The sequence below is a fragment of the Budorcas taxicolor genome, chromosome 22, assembly GCF_023091745.1.
Source record: "Budorcas taxicolor isolate Tak-1 chromosome 22, Takin1.1, whole genome shotgun sequence".
Taxonomy (NCBI): Eukaryota; Metazoa; Chordata; class Mammalia; order Artiodactyla; family Bovidae; genus Budorcas; species Budorcas taxicolor.
Window position 1 is genome coordinate 30,188,980 of NC_068931.1, and position 16,936 is coordinate 30,205,915.

Consider the following 16,936-nt stretch of genomic DNA (forward strand, 5'->3'; position numbering starts at 1 on the left):
GTTAGGATCATAGTGTGGAGGAGGTTCTTCTAAAAATTCAAGTTCTCAACCTCATCCTGGATTTATTGAATCCCGAATCTCCAGGAGTGTCCATAGAATCTGCATTTTGTCATTTGTCCCAGGTGGTTTTTATGCAAACCAAAGTAAAAAGTACTACACCAACATAATCTCTCACAACAATGTAACATTTCTATGCATTAGAAATGCAAGGAATGATAACATCAAGACACTTAATGATTTAAGCTGCTGCTGCTGCTGCTGCTAGGTCGCTTCACTTGTATCCAACTCTGTGTGACCCCATAGACGGCAGCCCACCAGGCTTCCCAGTCCCTGGGATTCTCCAGGCAAGAACACTGGAGTGGGTTGCCATTTCCTTCTTCAATGCGTGAAAGTGAAGTCGCTCAGTTGTGTCCGACTCCTAACGACCCCATGGACTGCAGCCTACCAAGCACCACCATCCATGGGATTTTCCAGGCAAGAGCACTGGAGTGGGTTACCATTGCCTTCTCTGAATGATTTAAGATTTATTTCAATAAACCCTAAAAGAAAAAATCTCCACAGAATAGAAGCTAAAAAGTTAGTCAATAAAATTCATCACCTATTCCTGTTTAAAAAAGAAAACATAAAACCAAGAACAGGGAAATGCTTATCTCAAAATGATAGAGAATAACCACTTTAAAGCAGCATTTTTAAACAGAAAAAAAAACTAACTTAAAACCATGAGTGGGCTTTTTTAAACAATAAATATTAGCAGATTTCTTATTAATGGACTAAATAAGGGTATCAGAAATCTCCTGCATCACTTCATATAGTTCTAAAGTTCTGGTGTAGACATTAAGACATGAGAGGTAAAAAGAAGCTTCATTATTGGAAAGAAGGAAACCCAGTTATAATTATCTTCAGAAACCATTATTCTATCCACTGAAAATTTAAGAATATATACTGAAAAATATAAAATGAGAATGTAATGTAGCTTTGGACCACCAAAAAAATATTCTGTGTACCATAAATAACCAGTCAGAACATCATGTATTTATTTAATGAACATTAACAGAATAATTAATAAGAAAATTATTGAAAAACTGAAGAATCATTGAAGAATATATTGAATATAAAACAAAGCAAAATTTATAGAAATAATAAAGGAAACAACAATCTTTAAAAGAGAATGAAATAGATGAGTCCCAGGGAAATCTATAGAGTGAGAAATAAGCATGAGGTCTAAGAGGATGTGATACGGAACACAGAACTGTCCGCTCACATCTTGGCTGGTGACCTTGAACTGATACTTAACCTCCCTCAACCAAAGACCTCCCTGGCTCAGTAAGCTTCCACCTACACAGCAAGTGCTCTTAGACTGTTTCAACCTGTCCTCTATCTGAGAACATTTGGGTTGTTTATGATGTTTTTGACAAATAAAGCTTTTAAATTTTTAATTAGTCAGATCTCTAAATCTTCTTTATGTGTTTGCCTCTTGGCATTACTTTCCATCTCTCTCCTTGGAATCTTCTTTTTTTGGCTCCCTTCCTAGGTTATTTTCTTTTGTCTGGGATGAGAAATCTTTGTCTATTCACTTTTCTCAAGAGAGGTTTTCTGCCACTTTCTCTTCTAGTAAAGATATGTTTGCATTTTGTCAAATTAAAAGACATATTTTTTAATCACAATAACCTATGGAGGGAGGGTTTATGCTGAATAAGAAACTAAATGAAAACTCCTCTTTTTAAAGTATTTATCAAACTCCAATCCCTCTCTCTGTCTGTCTCATACACACACACACACATTTATCCAGAGGTTTATTATCCTGAGCTTTTTTTCTCATCTATTTATGTTATATAGATTATGAATTTTGTAAGATAACTCAAATCATTTTCAGAACAAGACAAAATAAAAGTAAATAACAAGATCAGAATATTCTGCCTAGAGAGAAGCAGCTCTGTTACTAACTTTTCAAAAGTTTCGTTACCATGTAACTGTTTATCATGAGATATAGAAGAGCTCACTTTATGCAAATACTTTACTTTTATGCAAATTTCACATAAAAAAGAAGTACTTTACACAAATTTTGGTGGGGATAATAGTGCTGATTACCTGCCTACCCTGATCATTTCCATGCCCTTTCCCCTTACCCTGCTATTACCTTTCAGTCTCCTGAAGATTGAGACAGGTCTGCATCCAGTCACTTGGGTGGAAATCCTTTTAGAGGCTAACTTTTATAGTCTTTTTAATATTCATCTTCTTGCCTTTTCTTGTGCAAAGCTATCATTATTCACAATTATCTAATTCTGCATCCTAATGGTTGACCTTTTAGTAGAAGAGTATTAATTCCTCAGTCTGATGCTATGATCATTGCTGTGATCATCCTTGTTATTGTTTAGTCACTAAGTCATGTTTGACTCACTGTGATCCCATGGACTGTAGCCCGCCAGGCTCCTCTGTCCATGGGATTTCCCAAACAAGAGTACTGGAGTGGGTTGCCGTTCCTTTCTCTGGGGAATCTTCCCAACCCAGGGATCTCCTGCTTGACGGGCCAATTCTTTACCATTGGGCCATCAGGGAAGCTAGCCACACCTGTGTGGTTCTTGTTATAGGAGGACATCATGTAGGGAAAAGCACCACCAGCACCCTATTAGGGCAGTCATACAGAAACGTAAGCAAATGGGGAATAGCAAATTGGAAGCTTGTCTTATTAGTTTCAGTGTGTGCATCCTGTTATTGGAAGGGTCTTGCTATTTACAGCCTCTGAGCCTGGTGTACCAGGAAGGCATATGTGACAGCATTTGGCAAGAGGGAACATTCAGAGCTTTTGGCCTGCTCAAACCTGCTCCAGCTCCTCAGACCAGCCGTGACAACCACTGTGTCTCCATGGAGCTGAGGGAGGCAAGGAGAACTCTGCCAAGAACAGCCGTCTGTTCTGGTCGAGTGTATCACCCCTGAGCTAAGTAAACTCATAAACTAAGCTGAATATGACTCTGGATCTAAATAAACTGCTAATATATGGCCCTTGGACTCTTGCGTGCAATTCAGTGAACTGGAGTACAGTCTGTGACACTAATCAACTCCTTTTTATGTCTCCACAGCACAAGATTCTTTCAATGTCTCACTCGTCTGTCTAGGTGGGAAGCAGGCAGCTCTGGTTTCAAGTGCTAGCCCTGGCCATAGGCAGGTTTCAAGTCACTAGTTCTGTGGCCTGAGACAAGCCACTTAAGGTCTCTGGGCTGGTCTCCTCCCTCCTGGGGTGTTTTGAGACTTAGAACTGGTAGCACTGGTACAGAGCTTGGTGGGCTTCTCTGGTGGCTCAGCAGTAAAGAATAGCCTGCTAGTGCAGGAGACGCCGGTTTGACCCCTGCTCAAGGAAGATCCCTTGGAGATGGAAATGGCAACCCACTCCAGTATTCTTGCCTGGGAAATCCCATGGACAGAAGAGCCTGGTAGGCTACAGTCTTTGGGTTTGCAAGAACCAGGCACAACTTATCTTTCCTAGTTCCTGTCTGAATGCTTATACCTAATGTTTAAATTACTCATTATCAATTTGGCAACAACCTCTTTATTATATAGTTATGTTATTTAATTACACAGATTCTGATCCAGACTGCCTGGGTTTACATCCTGTTGTTGTTGCTCAGTTGCTCAGTCGTGGCTGACTCTGCAACCCCATGGACTGCAGCATGCCAGGCTTCCCTGTCCTTTACCATCTCCTAGAGCTTGCTCAAACTCATGTCCATTGAGTCGGTGATCCCGTCCAACCATCTCATCTTCTGTCATCCCCTTCTCCTGCCTTCGATCTTTCCCAACATCAGGGTCTTTTCTAATGATTCAGCTCTTTGCATCAGGTGGCCAAAGTACTGGAGTTTCAGCTCCAGCATCAGTCCTTCCAATGAATATTCAGGGCTGATTTCCTTTAGGATGGACTGGTTTGATCTCTGTGCAGTTCAAGGGACTCTCAAGAGTCTTCTCCAACACCACAGTTCAAAAGCATCAATTCTTTGGAGCTCAGCCTTCTTTATAGTCCAACTCTCACATCCACATATGACTACTGGAAAAACCATAGCTTTGACTAGACAGATGTGACCTGCAAGTTACTTCACTTTTCAGTGCCTTCATCTCATCTATGTAACAAAATCAATAATAAAATTACCTCAGATGGTTCTTGTGAGCATAAAACATTACATGATAAATGCTTCAAAGAGTATTTTATCCATGGTAACCACAAATTCCAGCTCTTATTTTTATTACTATTTTGTCTCTTGGTGTTGGCATTTCCAGAATAACCTAAACAAGTTACCAGAAACTCTAAAATGCAAATCCTATAATATGTTAGTACCTGAACATCTTCTAAGGGCTCCTTGCTGCCTAAGGATGAGTTTACGTGTAGAAAGATACTCAGAATCTAATATTTAGATTATTTTGCTCAAAATATTACCTCTATCTGGCATGCTTATCTCATTTCAATCCATCTGGTAAAGTCCCACTTAAGTTTTAAAATTAGTTCAACCATCTCCTCCTCTAAGAAGCCTGCTTGTATCTTAGAAAAATTTGTATATTTCCTTCCCACTCAAATGGCACCATGTTCCATTCATATAACACTAAACACAATTATTCTATCACGATTTGCTGATACATTCTACTAATCATGAATTTCCTTGAGATCAGAAATTGTGTATATTTAGATGTGTGTCCAGATTTTAAATATGCCTGTCATATAAACAGGGCTCAATAAATAGTCACTGATTGAACAAATAACTAATTCACTGTCAGCATTAAGCATATTGCTTTGTGAGGAGAATTATTTATATTATATACACTCCATTTCCTACTTGTAATTGGAGTAATAGAAGGCTGATTCGGGACAGGAATGAGAAGACCCCCTTTTTACCCAGGTAGCAGGTACATCCAGACCACAGACACTTGTTTAAGTTACATTTGCTTCCTCCTCTTTGCACTATCATTCTTCTATTTTGAAAAACAAAACAAACAAAAAACACACAAGAAACCATGCACCACATTGCTCCCTCTCCCTGTATATTTCTATTTTGAATTTTCATTTACTCCTTCACTCATATCTTCCCAGATGGTTTAATGGAAAGGGATTTGTCTGCCAATGTAGGAGACTCGGGAGATGTAGGTTTGATCCCTGGGTCAGGAAGATCTTCTGGAGGAGGAAATGGCAACCCACTCCAGTATTCTTGCCTGGAAATTTCCAGGAACAGAGGAGCCTGGTGGGCTGCAGCCCACAGGGATTGCAAAGAGCTGGACATGACTGAGTGGACAGAACATATATGCATGCCTTCCTGGTTTCTTAGTAAGTTCTTCTGTCTGCCTCACCCACCTCTGAGAAACGATGCAGGCTCCAACCTTCCCTTCTTCCTCAGGGGCCTCCCTGAGTCTGTTCACCATCTTGATCAAGACACTAGTTATGGGTTATAAGAATGCTGCTTTCAATTATCTCCAGGTGAGTTGGAGTCTGGAAAAAGAAGAAGCAACTTGAAAGCTCTGATCCCTTCTATCAAATATCTTCCTAAAACTTGATCCTGCCACATGAGCATGTGTATCTCTCACAGAGCATACTCAAGCCTCATAAAATTTCCTTCAGTTAAAATTATAGAGTAAGATATGGTATTAAGTCTTTTGAATAAGTATGAATTTTTATACTCATAATATATTTATAACATTTAATTACATTTTATAACAAAGTTATAACATTTTCAAATGTTAAAACATTTAAAATGTCAAGTGGTGCTAATGGTAAAGAATTCACCTGCCAGTGCAGAAGATGAAAGAGACATGGGTTTGATCCCTGGGTCAGGAAGATCCCCTGGAGGAGGGTATGGCAACCCACTCCAGTATTCTTGCCTGGAGAATCCCACGGACAGAGAAGCCTGATGGGCTACAGTCCATAGGGTCACAAAGAGTTGGACATGACTGAAGTGACTTAGCATTCAGGCACTCAACTGTGTCAACATCCTCTTTGTAGGACCACTGTTGTCAAATCAGATAAATAGCACAAAAGCCAAGGTGAGAAAACTTTACACCTCCTATCAGTTTTTTACCAGCATAATTTTAAAGGTTGATCTGTACTTAGGAATGTAGTTTTCAACTTTGACAGTTTCATACATTGCAGTGTTGCTAAAAAAAAATTTGTAATGAAAAATGCTATTCTTATAACAATAACAATATCAAGATACCCAGAGCTGAGAAATATTAAATGTTTGATAAGAGAAAATGTAATGGATGGAAGAATATGTAGTTGGTCACATAGGATGCTTGTTCTGATTCAAAAAGATCATCAAAATTTCTCCTTAGCCACTCTGAGGAGAATAATCTTCATGCTTAGCAAGAGAGATATTAATGAAAAGGAGAAAGGTATTAAATTACACTATATTTATATTTTTATTTCTTTTATTTTGAGCTACCTATTTCAGTGATATTTATCCATCTAAATAGAGCCTGCTATAAAAAAAATTTAATAGAAAGCAATATTCTGATTTAACTAGTGGGCTGAAACACAAGGCTTCCATTTTATCATGTTGACAATAGCCAATATAACAAAAAAAAATCTTCCGTATCTGAATGAGAGCTTACCTGGGTAAAAACAAAGTAATAACAGGGAAATAAACCCCTTGAGTGTGAACTTAGAAACCCAACCTATGAAGTGATAACACTCAGCCTTATTTTGTCCCTGACTTTCATCAATTTCTCCTGCTCTTTCTCTTTCTTGCCTGCTATCCAACAATGCTTTGCAGATTGAAGCTGAACATTAATGATTTCATTTGTCAGCCTCTATTGTTGCCAATCCTTTTGATCCATTTTCTTCTCTTCTGAGTTCTTGGTGTATTATTTTCATCTTTTTACACTTCTGTATTTTATTGATGTGCTGCTTTAGAATTTCCACTAAATGTTGCTTTTTATTTTTATTTTATTCACTTGAGTTCTTTCTCCAGAAACTGGAGTTTTTACATTTAGGATATTTGTGTAGTTTTTAAGGTTCTCACTTGCATACAGTCTACAAACAGGATCCCCTTTAAAGAAATCTGGTGAAATAATAAATATATTGTCTGTGGAAAGAGGCAGACAGGGATTTGAATTGTTTCTCCATCTTTTACTATTAATATGATGAGGACAACAGGTACTGAACCACCCCCAAACGTCAATTCCTTTATCTTTCAAATATAGATAATATCTACTTTGTGGCTTTATTTTGAGGATTAAAATTCCAGGATATCTACTACCCAGCACAGCACAAATGGCAACTACTATTATTCTTATCTTTATGTCTACTGTTTCATCAGTTGTGATGACAAGATTCTATGTGGATTTAAATGTGCAAGGTAAAACTTTAGAGCTTCTAGAGGAAAACAAGAATATTTTTAGCATCTGGAGGAGGAAAAGACACTGAAGAACTAACTTAAAGGAAGACACTGATGTCTTAGGCTTTTTTTTAAATGAAAAACTTCCATTCATAAAAAGTTAAGAAACTGAAAAAGTAGAGCTCACACCTGTAGTGTATTAGTAGAAAATTTAAGCACCATTTCATGAAAAGAGATACAAGCTAATAGCAAAACTGACAAAAGACTTCACAGAGCAGGATGTTTAAATGATCGGTAAGCGTATAACAAAGCTGTCAGCCTCATTAGTCACTAGAAAAATGCAAATTAAAGATACACTGGTATGCCGCTACACAAGCAGCAGAAGGACTCAAGTTGAAAGATTAACAGAAACAAATGTGAAGGATCAGGATGATGAACACTGCTGATAGGAGTGTAAATTAGTCCAATCACTTTGGGAAACTGGCAGTGTCAGTCCAAATGGAACACACATCTCCAGTGATCCAGCAATCACTCTCCTGCTGTTGCTGCTGCTAAGTCGCTTCAGTCGTGTCCGACTCCATGCGACCCCATAGACGGCAGCCCACCAGGTTCCTCCGTCCCTGGGATTCACCTACATGGACGCTAAAAGACTTGCTCAAGAACATTAAAGTTGTGTTATTTACAGTAGCCCCAACTGGAAAACCCCACATGGTCTTTAGTACTTCAGCCGGGTAAAATCAAGTGTGGGTTTGATCCCTGGGTTGGGAAGGTCCCCTGAAGTAGGAAATGGCAACACAATCCACTATTCTTGCTTGGAAAATTCCATGAACAGAGGAACCTGGAGGGCTACCATCCATGAAGTCACAAACAGTTGGACATAACTGAGTGACTGAGCATGCATATTTATACAATGGAATACTGTTCACAAATAAAATGAATAGACCACAGCTACACGCTGCAGCATGAGCCTGGACACAAGAATCATGAACACAATAGTAACCAAACGAAGCCAGACATCAAAGAACACAAACTGTATGACCCCTTTCATTAAAAGTTCAAAAATGGGGAAAGCTAAGCTATGGTATTTATTTATATATTTATTTAAAATTTGGGGGCAAACTGCATGACTTACAGGATCTCAGTTCCCTGACCAGGGATCAAACTTGGGCCCAGGCAGCAAAAGCACTGAGTCTTAACCACAGGAGCACCAGGGAATTCCCTTAGCTATGATATTTAAGGTCAGGACGTCTTTGGGTAGGAGGGAATGGTGACTTATCAGGACAATGAGGGGGCTTTTGGGAGACTTAGAATGTTCTACTGCTCGACTGGTTACATAGTTGTGTTTATTTTATGATAGTTCTAGTGAATATTCAGGAGACGCGTACTTTTCTTTAACTTTGTTCTATTTCAATAAATAAATTTACCACACATATGCACAGACAGTTCATTGCCTTAAGAAAAACTGTTTCTTCAGGGGTTTTTTGGGCAAGTGAGTTAGCTCACCAAGATATCTTCCCAAAGATAAGTTGGGTTTTGAGAGGGATAAGAACAAAAACAGTTCTGGAACTGAAAATTGAAATAATCTCAAGTACTTTGTTTTAGAAAATCAACACTTCATTTGTGGATTTGACTAAATCTCTTAAGTCTGTGAAGAAAGGAACAGATATCTAGTTGGCAAAGCCATGAGCAAAATAAGAACTTCTATTAACTAATCACCTTTACAAGCAGCATCTCATTTCTCTAAAAACATCAGTAAACAGTTGGATATATTTTGTGAACATTGAATCAGCAGCATTGAGTCTTTGAATGAAGTTTTTAAATAAAGTCTGATTCATTAAGGGATGTATAAGGAACATATAAGAAAAACCATTTCACTCTACTGACTGTGCTTCAGTCTGATGTTGAAAATGTGTGTGTGTGTTGGTTGCTTAATTGTGTCCGATTCTTTGCAACCCCATGAACTGTAACCCGGCAGGCTTCTCTGTCCATGGAATTCTCCAGGTAAGAATACTGGAGTGGGTAGCCATTCCCTTCTCGAGAGGATCTTCCTGACCCAGGGATCAAACCCATTTTGATGGGTCTGATCTGGTCTCCTGCACCTCAGGCAGATTCTTTACCATTTGAGCTACAGGGAAGTCCTACTGTTGGAAATATCTCTCATTAATTTGTTCAGAGTCTTCATAAGACATTTCTCAAAGGAAATTTATTTTAAATAAGTTTAGTGCCAGGAAATGATTTGTTTCCCCTAGAAAGCTAATGCGTTTTTTTTTTCCCCCCCTGCTCCCCCAACAATGAAAATCAGGTGAATGCCAAAATTTCCCTTTCCTTTGCTCTTCAGGATTAAGTAGAGCCTGGGGGACTTACCTCCTTTTTATTCTATTTTCTCTGGACTGTTTACTACTTTCTATTCTGATTTGTATTTTTCTGTTCTGATTTTAGTTTTATTTTATTGTTTATATGTGTTTAAGTTGCCTTGCAGATGGAAACGAAAGAGAACAAAAGTACATTTTTCTGACGAATATATAAACAGTCTTATTATTCATATTTGGTACAAAAAAGGGGGAAACTGTGCTGTTTTTAAAAGAAAATTCTCTGTAAAAAATATTCATATACAAGACAATAATACAATAAGTATCAAATAAGTGAAACAGACTATAAAAGCTGTAAGTTCAGAAAATGAGGTCCTCACAAGCACACTGCATGTGGTGAAGAACAGGTTTGATCTCAGATCTCAAGAGTTTCTATGAAACAGATAAAGGAAGATTTAATGTGACTCTTTTACCAGATACTTACGCTTTAAATTTTGTCACTAAGTATTAGGTGAAAGATATGACATATTTTTCCATGTTAGCATGTAAAACAATAAACATTTAGGAAACAGTTTAGCATAAACAGTAAAATTTAAATAAATACTAGCTACTATTAAAACTATGAAAATTATAACTATTATTATTTTCAGTAATCCAGTGGGAGAAACATTTTTTTGTTAGGATAACCATCTGAATGCAACTAAAATCACCCTCCATGAACCATTTCACCAATGGGTAAACACAGGCTGAAAATGTGTTTTGTCTCCGTCTTTCCAAACTGCAGTAAATCAGAGTAGGTACTTGGAATGTTGGTCAAGATAATGCAGCTAAAGGAGGGGAAAAAAAAAAACAACAGTAAAACTAACTTGAGTCAAATCTGTGCCACTTATAATCTAGTGATCTTGAATAAGGGAATTATCTAAAATGAAACCATTAATTTCTATCTATAGGGTTTGTAGGGCAATCACATACGATCATATGGATGAAAGAGTTTTTGAATATATTTAAGGTGCAAGTGAGAGGATGGAAATGTATCATAGATGCCAAACAGTGTTTTATAAATGCCAAGACCAGAGAAATATAACTGCTGCACATGTGGAGAGGCTAATAAAACAGTCCCAGGTGAGGCAGAACCTTTTCTGCTGAGTTTAATGATCCAAAACTTGAGGGCAATGCTCATGCTGCTTGAACTTTGATAATTTCTTACTCGATTTTCAGTCTTTTTTGACTCATCAGTGGCCTTTGTTAACCACCCCCAGTTTTGCCTCTCAGATAATGGACTTTACCTGCCGAATGCTTATGGAAAGCTAACATAAGCCCTTTGGGTTTGGGGTTTTATTTTTTATTCATCCAGCAAATATTTACTGAGTTCACAGAATATGTCCCACAGTTTTCTAGATTCTAGGTATATAGCCAAAAACAAAACATCCTTTTCTTACAGAGGTTACATACCAAGGAGCTGAATTTAATAATGAAAATATTTCACTCACAGAACACCAGGGCTGATTGCAATAATGAAGCAATTTAAGAGATGTGAATAAATAGCACAACAATATCTAAACACAATTAGATTTGAAACACGCGGATTCATTATAGTTGGATGTGGAGAAATGATTAAAGCCTATTTTAGTAGATGTGAAAATAAAATGCCATCATAATAAAGCTGGGCCAATTGTATATTTCAAAGGTGACTACCTCAATTTATATTTCATCCCTTATGTACTCTTTTAGTCACACTGGTCCTTAAATCTGGATGGACCTGTATAACTATCTTAATCAACAGAATGGGATGGAAAGCTTGCCGTGAAATTTTCAAAAATACTGGAGGGCAAGGAGAGGTCACAAAGCAACCTCTGTCCCTGTTGGAGAGTCTTTCCATGGCCCATTCTCCCCACATACAAACAGATGAGTCAGAGAGTCACTCCAGTTCAGAAGTTGTTGTTAAACTTGATTTGCCCATGCAAATGCATTCTTCCAAGAAAAGGAGGGTCAAAATTAGTTTGCATTCACATGGGATAAACAGCAGCACACATTCATGGTCATTCCTCATGGATCTCTGTCTCTCTTGCTATTTGTCAAAATCTGACTTAAAAGGCCTGCATCATCTGACACTTTCCAAGCAATATCACATTTGTCTACTATATTAATGACATCATGCATAACAAGTTCATTGAGAAAGAGATGGTAAGTACTCTGGATTCATTAAAGAGATGCATATGTTTCATAATTTGGGAGGAAAAAAAACTACAAAGATCAAGGTGCTTCTTGATCAACAGACTTGTTGTAGGAAGGGAGGCCCTCTCCATGGCCCCAAGAGTGGGCTCTTATCTAACACTAGGAAAAGAATTGTCTGAAGAGACACTTGCTGACAAAGCAAGAGAAGTGATGTGAAGTGAAGTGAGCTCGCTCAGTCGTGTCTGACTCTTTGCGACCCAAGGACTATAGACCACCAGGCTCTTCCATCCATGGGATTCTCCAGGCAAGGATATTGGAGTGGGTTGCCATTTCCTTCTCCAGGTGAACTTCCTGACCCAAGGATCAAACCCAGGTCTCCTGCATTGCGGGCAGGCACTTTACCCTCTGAGCCACCAGGGAAGCCCCAGACAAAGCAAGAGACCTTATTGGAAAAGGGCACCCGGGCAGAGAGCAGCAGGGTAAGGGAACCCAGGAGAACTGCTCTGCCACATGGCTCGCAGTCTCTGGTTTTATGTTGATGGGGTTAGTTTCCCGGTTGTCTTTGACAAATCATTCAGAGTCCTTCTTGGTGGTGTACAACACTGCTCAGCAAAGACGGATGTCAGCGAGGATTCTGGGAGGTGGTTGGACATGTGGTGTCTCCTTTTGACCTTTCCCAAACTCTTCTGGTGGGTGGTGGCTTATTAGTTCCGTGTTCCTTACCAGGACCTCCTGTTGTAAAACAACTCATGCAAATGGTTTCTATGATGCTTGGCCAGAGTGGGTGGTTTCAGTCAGTGTGCCTCCCCTAAACAGACTTGTTGGGGATCTAGTTGGCTGAAGCACTCCAGGACATGTCCTAGAAAACAAGTTATTGTACTTTGTACCTCTTATCATTAGGAAAGAAGCACAATGCTGTGAGGCTTCTTTGCTTTAGAAGAAAGATATCCCATATTTGTAAATACTGGTTGAGCACTGTTATGGGTGACATTGAAGTTTGTTGTATATGAGTGGAGCTAGAAAAAGAAAGGGTGTGGTAACAAGTCCAGGCCATAATATACTCAACTCTACCAGTTGGGCCAATTAACCCAGTAGATCTCAGGGTACTTGAGATGTCTATGGTAGAGAAAGATGTCATATAGAGCCTCAGGCAAACTCAAATAGAATTATAGCACAGACCCTAAGGAATCACATCAGAGAAACTGTGCACCATTAAAGAGTTCCTAGAGGAAGAACTTCCAGAATAATGATTTCAGAAAATCTGCTCATCCATAAAGCAGCAAGGCCACTAGCAAAATTTTTTCAAAATTGACTTTTTCAGAGCTTGGAAATTAACCAGAAACTTGCAAAACTCAAGGAGTAATTATTCATGAAAAATAACTGAATCTTGATAACAACAGTCAGCTGTGTGATGTTTTAACTTGTCTAATCACCATTCCAGTATTCCCAACACCACAGTACCCTGGAAAATCACCAACTTCAGAAACAAAATACTGTAAAAACCAGCAGCTTAGCGGCCATTAGAGAGGGCAATACAGATATGGACTCCCACCCAAAAAACACTCTATTTTCAGAAAATTGTCACTACTTGATTTGTCTGGAAGATTCCTAGAAAAGCCCTATTCTCAGAGCTTGTCTTTATTTGACTTGACTCAGAGCTCCTGAATAGCCTTATCCCTGAGGCTTTTGTCAAAAACAATCAGTGACAATTGTTTAACATCATAGCTGCCTGAGGCAATAATACCAGTTAGGACTAACAATAGACTGCCTATATAATTTAAAAGGAAAAGTTGATGAAAGAGATGCCTTTTGAAGGCTTTGAAAACCTCCAGCATATTTCTGAAGAATTAAAATACTATACATAAGTTCAAGGCTCTGTACCTGGCCAGAAAGAATGGATGAAGGCCATATTTTTTCACTTCTGGCTGACTTTGAGGCTCTTCACAAGCAGGTAGTAAAGGCAAAGGCCTAGTTGTAAACTACCTGCTGTAGCATTGAAGTCATACCACCAGATTCAAAGTTCAGTTCAGTTCAGTTCAGTCACTCAGTCATGTCCAACTCTTTGAGACCGCACGGATTGCAGCAAACCAGCCTTCCCTGTCCATCACCAGCTCCCGGAGCGTACTCAAACTCATGTCCACTGAGTCGGTGATATCATCCAACCATCTCATCCTCTGTCGTCCCCTTCTCCTCCCACCTTCAATCTTTCCCAGCATCAGGGTCTTTTCCAATGAGTCAGCTCTTTGCATCAGGTGGCCAAAGTATTGGAGTTTCAGCTTCAGCATCAGTCCTTCCAATGAACACCCAGGACTGGTCTCCTTTAGGATGGACTGGTTGGATCTCCTTGCGTCCAAGGGACTCTCAAGGGTCTTCTCCAACACCACAGTTCAAAAGCATCAATTCTTCGGCACTCAGCTTTCTTTATAGTCCAAATTTCACATCCATACATGACTCCTGGAAAAACCATAGCTTTGACTAGATGGACCTTTGCTGGCAAAGTAATGTCTCTGCTTTTTAATATGCTGTCTAAGTTGGTCATAACATTTCTTCCAAGGAGCAAGGGTCTTTTGTAATTTCATGGCTGCAGTCGCAATCTGAAGTAATTTTGAAGCCCCAAAAACAGTCTGTCACTTTTTCCATTGTTTCCCCATCTATTTCCCATGAACTCATGGGACCGGATGACATGATCTTAGTTTTTTGAATGTTGAGTTTTAAGCCAACTTTTTCACTCTCCTCTTTCACTTTCATCAAGAAGTTTTTTAGTTCCTCTTCACTTTCTGCCATAAGGGTGGTGTCATCTGCATATCTGAGGTTATTGATATTTCTCCCAGCAATCTTGATTCCATCTTGTGCTTCATCCAGTCCAGCATTTCTTGTGATGTGTTCTGCATGTAAGTTAAATAAGCAGGGTGACAATATACAACCTTGACATACTCCTTTCCTGATTTGGAACCAGTCTGTTGTTCCATGTCTAGTTCTAACTTTTGCTTCTTGACCTGCATACAGATTTCTCAGGAGGCAGATCAGGTGGTCCGCTATTCTGACAACCTTTGACTGTGTGCACCAAATTAAAAAACCTTCATCCAAGGCTGGGAGATGTACTAGTATAAGCCATTTAAGAAAATTTCTATCCAATCACTAGCTGACCACTAAGTTTATTATGCTATCTAAGGTGAGACTTCAATGGCCACATATAATAAAGAAGGCACATTTTGTCAATTTATCCAAGGGAAGTAAATAAGCAACCAGCAGCAACAAACCCTGGAGAAATAAGTAAACTGATTTCCAGAACTGTCACATTATATACTTTAAAATGTAGTTTTCAACAAAAAAGTATGAGTCATGTATATAAATAAGAAATTTGGCCCACATACAGGGAAAAAAAACAATACTATCATGGAGGAAACATAGATGTTGGCCTTACTAGACAAAAACTTTAAACAGCTATTATATTCTTAAAGAAATAAATAAAACCATGACTGAAAATTAAGGGGAAGTAGAAAAATATTGTCAGATAAAATATAGAATATCAATGAAGATATAATAATTATTTTAAAAAAATAGAAATTTTGTAGTTGAAAAATAAAATAACTGAAATTATTTCACCAGAGGGGCTAAATAGCAGATTTGAACTGGCAGAAGTGAATCAGTGAACTTAGATAGGCCAACTGAGATTATCCAATCTGAGGAAGAGGAAGCAAAAGAATGAAGAAAAAAGAAGAGAGCCACAGAAATGTGTGAGATATCACTAAGTATGTCAATGTATAAATAATGTGAAGACTACAATAATCTACATGTTTGTGTCTTCTCAAAATTCTGTTGAAATCCTAATACCAAATGTTATGAAGTGGGACCTTTGGAAAATGCTTATGTCATATAAATGGAGCTTTAATGAATGGAATTATTATTATAAAAAGAGACCCCACAGAAATCCCTTGTGCCTTAAACCCTAAGGACACAGTGGAAAAAGTGCCATCTACAGTATGGACCTAACAGAAGCAGAAGATATTAAGAAGAGGTGGCAAGAATACACAGAAGAACTGTCCAAAAAAATCTTCATGACCCAGGTAATCACGATGGTGTGATCACTCACCTAGAGCCAGACATCCTGGAATGTGAAGTCAAGTGGGCCTTAGAAAGCATCACTATGAACAAAGCTAGTAGAGGTGATGGAATTCCAGTTGAGCTATTTCAAATCCTGAAAGATGATGCTGTGAAAGTGCTGCCCTCAATATGCCAGCAAATTGGGAAAACTCAGCAGTGTCCACAGGACTGGAAAGGTCAGTTTTCATTCCAATCCCAAAGAAAGGCAATGCCAAAGAGCGCTCAAACTACTGCACAATTGCACTCATCTCACAGGCTAGTAAAGTAATGCTCAAAATTCTCCAAGCCAGGCTTCAGCAATATGTGAACTGTGAACTTCCAGATGTTCATGCTAGTTTTAGAAAAGGCAGAGGAGCCAGAGATCAAATTGCCAACATCTGCTGGATCATGGAAAAAGCAAGAGAATTCCAGAAAAACATCTATTTCTCCTTTACTGACTATGCCAAAGCCTTTGGCTGTGTGGATCACAATAAACTGTGGAAAGTTCTTCAAGAGATGGGAATACCAGACCACCTGACCTGCCTCTTGAGAAACCTGTATGCAGGTCAGGAAGCCACAGTTAGAACTGGGCATGGAACAACAGACTGGTTCCAAATAGGAAAAGGAGTACGTCAAGGCTGTATGTTGTCACCCTGCTTATTTAACTTCTATGCAGAGCACATCATGAGAAGTTCTGGGCTGGAAGAAGCATAAGCTGGGTCAAGATTGCTGGGAGAAATATCAATAACCTCAGATATGCAGATGACACCACCCTTATGGCAGAAAGTGAAGAGAAACTAAAAAGCCTCTTGATGAAAGTGGAAGAGGAGAGTGAAAGAGTTGGCTTAAAGCTCAACATTCAGAAAACGAAGATCATGGCATCCAGTCCCATCATTTCATGGGAAATAGATGGGGAAACAGTGGAAACAGTGTCAGACTTTATTCTTGCGGGAGCTCCAAAATCACTGCAGATGGTGATTGCAGCCATGAAATTAAAAGACGCTTACTCCTTGGAAGGAAAGTTATAACCAACCTAGATAACATATTAAAAAGCAGAGTCATTAC